The sequence below is a fragment of the Manis javanica genome, chromosome 2 (genome assembly GCF_040802235.1).
Source record: "Manis javanica isolate MJ-LG chromosome 2, MJ_LKY, whole genome shotgun sequence".
Classification (NCBI taxonomy): domain Eukaryota; kingdom Metazoa; phylum Chordata; class Mammalia; order Pholidota; family Manidae; genus Manis; species Manis javanica.
In genome coordinates this window covers 206,600,824-206,614,434 of record NC_133157.1, presented here as the reverse complement: position 1 = coordinate 206,614,434, position 13,611 = coordinate 206,600,824, and positions in this window count along the sequence as shown.

Genomic DNA, 13,611 nt, shown 5'->3' with positions numbered 1-13,611 from the left:
GGTAATTATAGATTTGCTTTGTTTATGTCACCGTATTCCTATTATGTTAATATGTGTGTGCAAATTAGTTAGTAGTTTAAAACCTATACATACTTAAGGTACTATACAAGAAGATATGTCAAAGAAATAATCAATCCTCCCAAGTTTCCTTCATATGCTACATCTATAGCTTTTCTTCTTCCTTCCTAATTACAAACCTTAAATAGAATTCGTGCCTCATATAGAATTTACCGAGTATCATAATTCCTCCAGGTGGTAAAGATACCTCGAGACAAGTGCTGGGCATAGAAGCCACAGGGCATAAATCTGCAAAGAAGTAAAAAGCTAACCTTTGCAAACAATATGGCTTCTCTCTCACTTACCAACTTTACATCTCCCTGTATGGCCCCGGAAGATGACTGGTTAGCCAGAGACGGGTAAGATTCCTCAAGGGAGGAACAACCTAAGACAGGCACAGTCGCAGGGGGGCCATCAGGTGAGAATTTGGGGATCAACAGAGGTGAGGCTCAGAACCTCACCCCCCCTGCTTTGAGAGAAATCTTCTGCATCCGTGGATGTCTTGCTGCCCTTGTCTAGCCTGGATTAATACTTAGTCCATAGGCACACACCTGATCATCTGATCATCTACATTTGCCTTCTTACAGCACTAAACTATGTTTTCTACCTTTATCTTGCATCTACCTACCACTTCAGCATTTTATTAAAAATAAAAATAATAATAATAATAGGAGAAATGTGGGATCAACATATAAATCAAGTACAAAAATCAAATGAATATTCATATTTGACCTGATGGTTTATAGGTCATATTGCATGATCAAAACTGAAAGTTTCTGTGATGAATGCCCTTGTACTGTTCACCATGTAAGAATTTATTCACTCTGTAAGAATTCGTTCACCATGTAAGAACTTGTTCGTTATGCTTCAGAAGATTGGAGACTGACGAGAATTAGGCTTGAGATGGATTAATGATTGTACATTGAGCATTGACCCCCCCCTATACTGAATTTTATTGTTGTTAACAACCATTTGATCAATAAATATGAGAGATGCCCTCTCAAAAAAAAAAAAAAAAAAAAAATTCAGAGGAGAGGTAGAACTTAGGTTTGGCCTTGAAGAGAGTTAGTAGATTTGGATTTAGGGCATATGGGTATTTCAAACTGGGAAATCAACATCGACTGTCCAGTGGAAGTAGCGATTAAGTTATGTATCTGTAGTCCTAGTAACAAGAACCTATTCAAGCTAATTTAAGAAACAAGGAATCTTTGCTGAAATACAACAGTGTATTTCTTGGAACTACCAGCTGGTATTTCAACTGTACCAAGAGGGCTTAGAACCAGGAACTCTAATATCAGAAACCACAGTTGTTATGATTATCTTGCTAGAAAACAAGCTCTCATCTCTCTTTTTCTGCCCACTCTTGTTTCTTTGCAAGCTTTTATATCTTCAAGTCATCTTGAACTTTCCATTTAAGGACTGAAAAGAGACCACAGGAAGCTGCGAGTACATGAAGCTGTGAGCACAAGAAGAAAGACAAGTGTCCAGCAGCGGCCAAACATTAATGCCCAGTTCAGTCTACGAGGTCAGCAGCGGTAGGGGGAGATACGTTGGAAATGAAGAATGAGTGAGACTATGAATGAGCAGAGGAGTGGATACAATCGATTAGGAACTCTAGGAGGTGTTCGCTAAGGTTAAACCTCATAGTGGGTTACAAGAATTGCCATTCTAAAGAGTGATAATCCTTACCAATTCAACAGCGATTTGTTTTGTCAAATTTTATAATTCAGGGTAAGAGTGTGTGTATGCATGTGTGTGTGTGTGACAGGATGGAGTAATTAAATTGTAGCAGCAGATTTCTGATCAGGATTATATTTAGCTTAAGCTACCATCATAACCATTTTGAGTTCCTTGAGCACAGTTAGTGCTAGGCAGGAGAAGTGGTGTTAAATAGCCAAACTAGCTTTGTAAAATCACCTTGGACAGGCTTAAGAGTTACCACATATAGTCCCCCAAATGGACAGATCCCATTTAGTATCTGTAAAAGTCTTTTATATGCCAAGGACGAATGATAGATCAGTCAATCAAACATCATTCTTATCTTCAAACATTCATAGACTAATGGGTGTCAGGGACAGGAGGTTTAGGGGAGCAGTGACACACAAATCACTATAATGTGCGAAGTGCAGTGATGGGGAAACAATGAAGTCCTCTGGGAGAGTTTCTCCCTGTAGAAGTCCAAGATGCTTTAACACAGGAGGTAATTTCCTTTGGGTTTTAAATACTGAGTTGCATTGGCCTGACAGGGAAGAGGGAAGGAGATTTCAGCAAAGTGAAGGTGTGTGCAAAGCCAGAGTGTTGAGAAACACCATGAGTTGAAGAATGGTGAAAAAGTTCAATAGCAAAACCAAAATAGGTTTGTTTTGTGAGCATGTTAGCATGCAGGTAGAAGAATGAGACAAAAAGGAGAATTCTGAGTACAATTTGGAGGGATTAAAGGGCATCCATACTTTACCAAAGCACTCTGGATGAAGTATTTTTAGGCCACCGGAAGCCAGGATGATGTAGGAGAGAAGAAGCAAGACAGAAGAAATCAGAGAGAAAGAGGGGCAGGGAGAGATTTCACTGTGAAAACTCTTTAAAAGAGGACCGAATGGAAAATATTTGAAAAAAGGCCACTCATTTTCATAGAGTAATAGGAAGACATGTTTTTGCAGTATGTGAATATCTTCACTGCAAAATGGCCATCTCAAATCTTGTTTAATGATGCACATCAGAGGAAATTTATGTATTGAAAACATTACCTACAGAATGCCAAATAATGCAGTCACATTTTCTCAATATCTTCTCTGTAAAATCCTCAAAATAAAAATAAAAACAAAAAGTCAGCTCAAATGTCTCATGTACATAATTTGCCCTAAACACAATTCTTTCTAGAAGGGAACAGGTTCCAGTGTACCATCAGGAGACAGTGCAGCATCTGGCAAAGAGCACGGAATCTAGAGTCAGTGAGCCTGGGTGCTGAGCCCTAGCCCTGCTCAGTTTTTGCTGTGACCCAGGCAACACACTTAACCAATCTGTGCCTCAGCTCCTCATTTACAAACATGAATAAGAAAACCTTCTTAGGGTTCTGGGAAAGATTAAATGAGTTAATATACGTGAAGTGTTGAGAGCAGAGTCTGGAACACACTAAGTGTTAGGTAGGTTTTTATTGTTATTATAATGCTTATATTTTCTGCTTCCTGTCCAACATCACTTGGAGTAAGCATAGTTTTGTTTTTCTTTGATTTGTTTGTCTTTTTCAAACAAGCCCTCTTGGGGGATGGAATATCCCAGATTAAATGTCCCCTGACTTGAAGACTGTGACTTCCTGCCAGGGACACAGAACAATTCCCAGAGCTTGACTGTCAGTGATTCAGGTTTCACTGCTCAGTCTTTAGGTCCTGCAGCTCCTGTGCTATAGCCAAGCTTGGAGGAACAAAAGGTTTAGGGTCAAACAATTGGAAATGCCAATTGTAACCACTAACTTTGGCACCTCCTCATATATGGTCTTATACTCTTAGTCAGACATTACCCATGTGTATGTCTTGTCTTTCCAAAGAATGTCAAATTCTTCATGGGCAATGACTCTTCCCTATTTCTCTTTAAGCCACAATACCTGACACATTGTTGACCTAAAAGTAGGTGTTCAACAAAGGAATGCTGAATAACACTCAGTTGTAAAATTTGGGATGGAGAATCACTAGGTTGGTTGATTTATACATATTGGGTACTGCTATCTTCTGTTGCAACACTTGTTTAAAATTTCAAAGCCCCCTATGTCCTGTGACCACAAACTTCAACTTCTGCAGATCTTCCATAGTCTGCACAATTGGATCATACCACACCTAAACAGTTTAATGTAAGAGCAACATGACAGCTAATGTTCATTGATTGCTTACTAGGTGCTGACCATTGTTCTGAGAAATTTACCTTACTGTCTCATCTATTACTTACTCCCAGCAGTCCTTGAGCCAGGTAATATTATTACCCTCATTTCATAGATGAGGAAACTGAGGCACAGGGGTTTGAAGAAACACACCTACTTTAGTTACCCAGTTTAGCAAGTGGTAGAGCTGGAATTTGAACTCCCCCAACTCATACAGTCTGGCTCCAGATTTTCCCACTAAACTGCCATCCCAGGGTATCTATAGGCAAATCAGTCTATTTCATAAATGTCTAATTACCATTTCTCTCTCCATACCTTCACTCTTATTGGTCCCTTGACAAGAAGAGTCTGTGCCTCCCTTTGACATATACTACTAAGAAAATTCCTCCCCACACTTGGCCCATATAGGTGTTCACATTATCTTAAACCTTCTGCACTGTGATGTGTTTAATTGAGTGTTCTCATATATCCCTTACAGGGCTTGTTTCTCTGGAGATACACCCTTTCTTCCTCCACCCTAGCACTGAGCCCAGTGCTAAACCCATATAAGAAGTAGTGATCCCCAGAGGGTAACTGTAATCATACTGGATCCTGAATTCCATTATCAAATAGCAACCTGGTGGGATGTTCACACCCACTACACACTAAAACTCTGACACCTTAAAACGTCTGTGTCATCTATGTGTGCATGTCTCCATGGTGGCAAGTGTAGGCACAAAAGTGGATTGCCAGAGCTCTGTGAGTTGAGGGAAGCATACATAAGTGATGGGTGTAATTCCACGTGAATAAATGCCACCTGTAATACAGTGACACATACATTTTCATGAGCGTGAACAGAAAAGAAAAATCAGTAATATTTGGAGAGTCTGAATCCTTTCCAATATCCATTCTAACCTGGAGGGTGTGCAGGCTGGCGATGACTCATGCAGAGCAAGGAGTCACATGAGCAAAGTACACGCACCATCTCTAGAAAGTTTCCAAGTTAGCAGCCTTGTCTCAAGGGTTTGCTTTCCCTCTCAGCTCCAGTAGTAAAGGTCTGAATTTCATAACTGCAATACCACTGCATCTAGCGTGCCTGTCAGTATTTCCCTTGGTAGCAATTAGCATTTATTTTACAAGCCTTTCTCCTGCTGGGGGAAGTCTTGGGTGGAATCGGCTGCAGATGTGAGTGGGGCAAAAATAAATGGATTCAAAGTTGAACAAACAATTAAAATCTATGACATTGTAAAGCAAACTAATCTATGGTGGAGATGTTTCTCCAGAAGCTTCCATTACTTTTATATCTGCTGTTTTTAATCTAGATTCAAGGTCAAGACAGAAGGGAGTCTCTTTGCTACCCCTGCTCACTGATTACTCCATGTGAAGTAACAAACATACAAAATGAAAATTCAGGGTCTGCTGTGTAACAAGGTTGACATGTGGTTAATCAAGTTTAATGTGGATTTTAGAAAGTATATACAACCTGCTCAAAAATAACAAATGAACATATGTCAAGAAGCAAACAAAAACCAGAGCTGCAGAAGAGAGAACTTTAGAGATTCTCTCTTAAGCACAATTATGATGAAAAGGATTAGGTTAGAAAAAACCACTAGTCTGGTGGACTTTCAACTGAGTTGCAATTTAGCCCAGAGCTAAATTCTGCCCCCTGCCTACCGTACACTCAGCTCTATCAGTGACCTTATGACACTTAAATAGATTAAAGTGCACTTTGGAGCATAAGTTTATGGGAGAAAAGTAGAAGGTTGATCCTGGTGGTTAGAAACCATTAGGGCTTTGAAGAGGAGTGTGAATGAACAAGAAATTTAAAACATGGCCTGTGGGCCTTGTCACTTTGCATCTGTCTTGATGTGATCTCTTTCTATGGGTTATCTACCCTCAGGTCCCATTTCCTTCCAGCATTATCTGTTCTTTTGTGTTCTTAAACCACCTCTGCTCACATCTTGTACCATATAATTGAGACCACATAGGAACCAATTAGGGATGATGTAAAACTCTTAATGCTTTTTTTTCTGAAGTTGTACATGGAGTGAGCCAAAAAAAGAAAAAATAGCATTAAGACAAGGATTCAACTCTAAAGCAAATGGAATCAGATTATCCCAGGCAGATGTGGCTTCCCGGGGAAAATATTTGGCTTACATGGAATACACTGGCAATTCCTTTACAGTGCCAGAAGCGACCTGTGCCCTAAGAATGTGTCATCAACTCTTTCAGCTGAAAGACTTATCCTTATTCATGCCACTATGTCTTTATTTATGATGCCTCACTCTGCTCATCTTGATTATCCTTCCTGGTATTCCATATTCATGTCATTGCAAAAGTTCATATGTTGCTGGACCATTGTTTCCCCTGGAAAGCTACATCCACTCCAGTTTTGTCAGTCTCTTACTCCTCTGAACTTCCAAAGCACAGTATTTCATATAGAAGTTATTTGCCTTTTTGTGCTATGGACACTTCATATTCTACTGTAACTATTAACACACTGTTTTTTAATTTGTAAAAAAAAAACATAGACAGGATTACAATAGAAACCAATGCATGGGAATTGTTATCAAAATACTCGACAAATTTGTGATATGATTATTAACGTATTTAGAAAGTTAAATCTAATAGCAAGTCTACTATGATTTCAAAGTAGTGGTGACTTAAATGGTTTTTTGGAATATCTGGTACACTCAAGTGTGGTAAGAGCCTAGTGACAACGCACAGATGTTGCTGAGAACACTGTTCATGTGTGCGTGTTTGGGGCTCTGTGAGTGTGGGTGTGGTATGTTTTTGTGGATTCATAATAGAAGGAAATGCTAAATTTCACTTAGATGCTAGTCAGTATTCCTGAATTCTACAGGTCAAGAATCTCTAATTCATTACTTAAAAGAATCCCTTCTCATCTGTCTTATTATTGCAACTAGCTGGTAAAATTAGGGTTCATACTCACAGCTTATTCTCTTTATCCCTCTTTCAGGAAATGGACTCATTCTCAGCCTTTTGTAGTAGCTGAACAAGAAGTTGTTGAGGATAATAAAATTAGGTTAAACACCCACTTAGATGTATCTAAAATGTGCCAGGCTAACCACAAGCATTCCCAGAGTTGGTTAGTTATGTTTTCATTTGGCAAAATATCCATGTTGCATTATAATATACTTAATTGTTTGCATTCCTGACCCTTCCAGGAAATTGTATATTCTTAAGGGTGGATTCTGCATCAAATTATCTCTGTTCAGGTAATGAGATAAACTAAAGTGTTGGTAATGGAACATCTGTGGAATAGGTTAATATAATACAGTGAGAAGAAAGAATTGATATATTACTGAAAACAGTAAGGAGAGACAAACTTTGATGCAAGATTTTGGTCTAGGGATTCTTAGAAAATTAATACAAATAGGAAAACTAAAGTACAATGTGCATGGTTGGGGTGTCACAACATAATGTTCTTCCATTCCTTTCTATGTTGAAATTACCATGTCTTCTCCCTTTACAATACAATCTGTAACTGTCTGAAATATGAAAGCATACGAAACATTATACATAAAATTCTAAAACATTAGTCATATTTCTATATATTCTGAAGAACCCATGTTTTTTTCCTTCTCTCACATAAGATAAAAACAGGATCAGCTAAAAACATCATCTTGTGGTGAGATCTGTGCTCACATAGTGTGCTTTCCATCTTTACTTATAGGAGGTAGCCGGTAGAGGGCTTTGGTGGGACTTTACAACATAGAAGGAAGGGATATTGTAATAGTTTCTCCATATGTTACAAGCAGGATTATCCATATAGGACCATTCGAATAAAAATTATGTATTTCTAGGGAGATAAATTTATGTGTGTTGAGCTTGCAGTGTTGAGGACACTTGCAAACCATTGGGGAGTTAGAAATAAAGGACTGGAATTGCAAAGAGAATTAGACTACAGCTTCCTTGGTCAAGGACTTAACTATTTTTGGTTCATACTATGTTCTTAATGCAAGGTATATTAATTGGAGTTTCTGTGATGTAGTCATTAAGAGCATAGATTCTGGAATTAAACAGACTGAGTTTATTCTTCTACTTAATATTTATTACATAAAACATATAATACACTTAGTATGATGCCTGGGCCATAAAAGGAACTCAGTAAATATAAATGTGCTGTTATTGAATGGTTAAATAAGGTCACAGGTTGTGATGACATCTTGAAAATCTTCCTTTCAGAGGATAGTTGACTTCTGTGAGGAAAAATAAAAAGTAATAAGTAAATTTCCTGATGATATTGTGGAAAGAGAATGTAATCAACCAGACAATTATCCTTGTGGAAGAATCCAAGAATAAGACAAAGGAAAACCCGAAGAGAAATCGCAGGTGTTCTTGGAGAACAGAAATGGAGTTACAATATGTGGTAACATTTATGTCTCATGGAGACAAAAGTTTCAAGAAAAATTAAAGCTGAGAAATGTCATTGAATTGAATAACTGGAAGAAGATTTATAGAAGTGCAGGGTTACTAGAGTTCTGGAAATATAACTGAGGAAAAGGTAGGAAGTAGTAAATATAGGACCAAATTTTTGTCAGCGACTGGAAACAGAAATACTAGCCATGAGACTGTAGAAGTGGCAGGATAATAAACTTTCTGGTTTTGCTTTTGGTTTTAATTTCAAGACCAAGCAAAGGCTTGAAGAAGGTGTAGAGATGACTAAGGATACATATGAAAGATTGATGAAGCAAAGTCTCAGAAGGAATGGGAAGGCAGTGAACCCAGAGTCAAATCAAGGGATGTATTTTAGAAAGAAGGAGGGATACATATTTCTCTGAATCAAAAACAAAGATTAAAAAATGAGTGTAGTTAAAGAACATTAAGGTCATAAGTTGGTAGATGAGGAGGCTCAGACGCGATGAGCTGGATATATTCATTCAGGCGTCAGGTGCAGGCTGAGCAGAGGAGAGCACCGAGTCCTCCTTGGCCCCGGAGCCTGCCCGGAAGTGACAACCCGATGTTCTCTGCCACAGAAACCCCTGAGGCCCAAGAAGCCAGGCTGGCATGTAATTCTCCAGCTAAGGAGAGCAGGCATGGACAAAAAAAGTAGTGACTGAAAGTGAAAAGGGATGACGTGTGAGGAAGTACTTTAAAAGCAGAAGAACATTCTAAGGTGGAAAGCTATGGTGCATGTGTATGAGTCGGTTAAATCAGGGTTGCCTACTTCACCGTTAAATATAAATTTTAAGAGTTAGTGGATAGAAACTCTTTTGGGTTTGAAGTTAATTCCATTCGGCCAAATGGAGGGATAGTGGGATAGCGAAGAGTTACTTTTCTTTTTTATTTTGGCAAGCAGAAGCCAAGATGTGCAAATGCTCCATATGAAATCCAGCTTTTAAAATGCTGAGACCCGTTGGACTGCAGTAGAATTCTGACACACGTGTGAAACAATTCTCATGCCATCCGGTCATTCATTCCCTCTCTTGCATTGTGCAGGGCTGACCGAGCTGCCGCATTTCCCAGGAGCTCCCTTTTCCTCAGTGCATATGTTGTCCAGTTGTGACTAAAAATAACTGAGTATTTCAGATTTACCCATTGTTTTCTTTTCCTGGTGTGACCAATTCAAACTACGGCCAAAGGCCGACCTGGTCTCTAGGACACACGCATGTGTTTTGCTCCCCTGTCTATGGAGAACTCAGGGACTCAGTGGGACATCCTTGCCAACACTAGATACCCTCCTGTAGCTAACCAAGTACCAATCAAGACATGTTTTTTAATACAAGCCTATTTTCTTATTTTCATTATTCCTGACCTAGGCAACATTCTTTTTCCTTAGGGGCAAATGTATTCTAATAGGTTGGCACATATTGTAAATTTTGTGTTACAGAGCATCTTCCTGCTCAGACTGAAAGAAAATTCTGATGTATTCGTGATGAATACTCTACATGTAAATGGAAGCATTTTTTCTGATGCCTCTTTGGGTGAACTAGGTGCATCTCTATCTCTGTACAGAATATAGATTGGAGGTTTGAGTATAAGATTCTAGGAAATATTATCAGCCATTCAGATCACTGTTTTTAGAAAAGCACATAAATGACAGAATGGGAATGGGAGTGAGGGATGGTAAAGGAAATTAAAGAAAATGAATGAAGCCAGTGGTTGAATGGCAAGTGGCCACTCTGAGAATAGCAAATGCAGGCACTGGGCTGCCAGGTGGGGTTAAAGAACATAGACACTAATTTAGTTTAATAAAAAAGTAGATGCTCTTCAGTGGGAAGGCCAGTGCCAATTGAGACAAATAATGATTATATGAAATAATATTTTCTCTTCTCTATCCCTGCCCTCCCTTTCTGTGTAAAAAATGTATATTCTTAGGAATGGTCATGATTCACAATGACCCCAACTTGCCTGAGCTTTAAATATCTTGCAGTAAAGATTGTAGTAAAGAAGACCTAATAGTTCTATGGTTTCACTTCCCTGGGGCACCTTCCAAGAATAAGGTCATGGCTTAAGAACACCAGAAGGAAGGAAGAAAATGAGATAAAGGAGGAAACTATGTATAATTAACACAAGCACTTGGGTTCCAAAAATGTTCTTCTGAGCATGTGCTATGTGTCCAGCCAGTGCTTGACTCAAGCTTGGAGAAGCTTAGTATAGACACTAACTTAATTTAATAAAAAAGTAGATGCTCTTCAGTGGGAAGGCCAGTGCCAATTGAGACAAATTTATATTGTAGTTATACCTATTCAGGTTCTTGATGGGAAAACATGAGTGCATATATACTGTGTGGTCTGATGAAGGTCATAGTTCTAAGTGTCAAATGAAGGTTTTGATCACCACACTGGTACTATAGGTCCCATGTATTATTCTTTTTCCTTATTTTTGCCATATAGCTGGGATCAGCATTGTATTAGCTTCAAATAGCTGCTGAAACAAAATACCATAAGCTTAGCATCTTAACACCATTAATATTTATTGTCTTACAGTTCTCTGCACTAAAAGTCTGATATGGGTATCACTGAGCAAAAATTAAGTTATCAACAGTGCTGTCTTCCCACTGCCTTTCTAGGGCATAATCCATTTCCTTGTTTTTTGTTTTCTCAGCTTTACTGTGCCACCCACACTCCTTGTCTTAAGGCCACCTTCCTCCATCTTCAAAGCCAGCAAAGTTGCATCTCTCCAACCTTTATTTTATCACCACATTTCCCTCTGACTCTACTTACCTGCCTCTCTCTTTTATTTTTTTTAAGAAGACTTGTGGTTACAGTAAACTCAACTGAACAATCCAGGATAACCTCCCCTCAACTGAATCACATCTGCAGAATCCCTTGTGGCATATAAAGAAATATATTGAAAGGTTCCAATGACTGGCACTTGACCATCCTAGGACATTATTCTGCCTACCACAAGCATACAATCTCTCATCTCCTCTAATAAACGTTCTGCACCACCCAAACTAACACTGCTAGGATTCCTCTTGCCGATCTGTTTGTGTCTTTTCTTCTTAGTTCTGCCAGCTGCATGCCATTCTTGGTTCTTCTGTTTTGGAACAGATCCACCTTGACAGTTAATCATGTTGATTCTCTTTATGGCCTCTGAGGGTGAGTGTGATACTATTCAAGGGAGAGGCGTATATATGAACAATTTCCCTTCTTTGGAAGGCTCATTATGCAGACAAAATACCGTAGTAACATTGTTGTAACAGGTTGACTTCTGGGAAAACAGGCTCTGAGATGGAGTCTAATGTACAAGTTATTTACTAAGGAGTTGGAACCAACATCTGAGGAAGAGAAGGGAGGAAAAGAGAATTGGCCAGAGGGAGAAGTCAAACTGTCAAGTAGGCCTGAAAATGGCCTTGGGACGACCCAGTGGAGTGCTCTGGAGCCAGAATAGTTCTTCAGAGACATCTTGTGTTGGGCTGGAAAGCTAGGCTTTTACTACATTGATGTGTTTTTGGATAAACCTGGCCTCTTTCCACAGCAAAGGCAAGGCCTTTCTTGGAGGAGGATCTGGGTGGCACCATACTATGTATGCCCCACCACAATCCTCTTCTCTGGTGGCCTCCAATTTTTTCTTTGTTTTCTTTTCTTCTCCCTTTTATTTCTACTTTGTTGTTTTTCTTCAATTTTTATTCCCTTACCTTCAGTAGTTTTGTGTCTACAGAGTTTGCTGTACATGAATATTAATATGTTCATTTTGTTTTATGCAGAAGACACAGGGCAGCTTTCATGGCTTACATAGTCCACTCCTTACTCTGGATATTATATGAGAGTATACAATCACATCATAGGAAGCACCTACGGCCAGGGGCATGCTTAGTATGGTTTATAGCCCTCCAACAAGTGTTTGGGGTTTGAAAGACTCTTGTGTTTAATCTTGTGAATTTCCTTTTGCTGTCTTATTACCATGTGAAATTTTTTCCGTATTTTGTTCATTTATTTCTTTCCTTTAATCATGGTATCTTTCCACATTTCTCCATTCCTCCCAAAGGCAACCATTTTAGTGTGTGTAATGGGTATAGCTCTGTGGGGGGGTGGCGGTTGCATTGTTTCCAAAGTGTGTTATTTTGTGTATGACATTGACTCGTTCTCCCAGATAACCAAGTAAAACTCTTGATCCTTCCACTAATGTTGCCATGATTCCCCCAATCCCAACAACCAGTACTTAATCACACAAAATCAGGAATCAATTACTGTAACTCTATGCCTCTAATGTTTCTTGACTTCAACTGTTTTTCATTCCCCTTTGGTAACGTCCCAGCTCAGTCTGTGATTCTCTGACATTTCAACTGCAGCCACAGCAACCTCTTCCTACTTGTAATTTCTGCCTACAGATTTCCCTCCAGTCATTTCCATTCTCCAAGATACCAAAAGAATGATCATCCTATTGCACAGATCTAAGCATGCTTGGAAATCTTTAATATTTCTTTGTTGGTTATTTTATTTCCATAAAATATCTTGTTTCTATCAAATAGTCACCAAAAGATATAACCTTATAAAATGTTCTAGTTTATACTACCTAAATGTTTCTTTGGTTGTCTGGTTCCATGTCTTTGTCTATGTGATCCTCTTTGCTTGACATGTTCTCCCTGAATCTCTGATGTATGAATCCTTCTTATACTTCGGAAGTTTTCTTCATAATCCCTCCTCTCTAAATCTACCCTCATTCTCTCTCAGATGCCTGTTTCTCTCTGTCTGCTATTTCTCTCTCTGTCATATTTATAAATGCTTAGCTTTACTTGTAGGTAGCCCAGAATACAACCTGCTTTGCATCATATTAGCTAATGCAGTAAGAATATAAACACCATGAGGACAAAGACTTAATGCCTTACACAGTACACTCTCCGTAACATGTTGTATAGGGCTCTGAGAATTTTAGATGTTGGATAAATTACTGCTGAATTGCATTTAAAATGCAAATACGCTTGCCGATTACAGTGAATTTAGCTTAAAAGGCACTGCAAATTGTGAAAGTCACTAAATATTCAGAAAATCACCAGAGAAAATACCACAGCCAGAGTGTTCATCCTTAGGGGTCATATTCAGAAACTACTTGGTCCTTTTCTAAGACGCGTTCATTATTTTTACAGCTGGGGAAGCCTGAGAAAATGTCCTTGTTTGAGAGATTACCTTTTTCACAGGCTGATGCCAAGCTAAAATAAATTCCATGAAAAAAAATATATATCCCAAAGTGAACCAGGAAATAACAAACAGAAAATGCCCTTTTCTTTATCCTTGTGA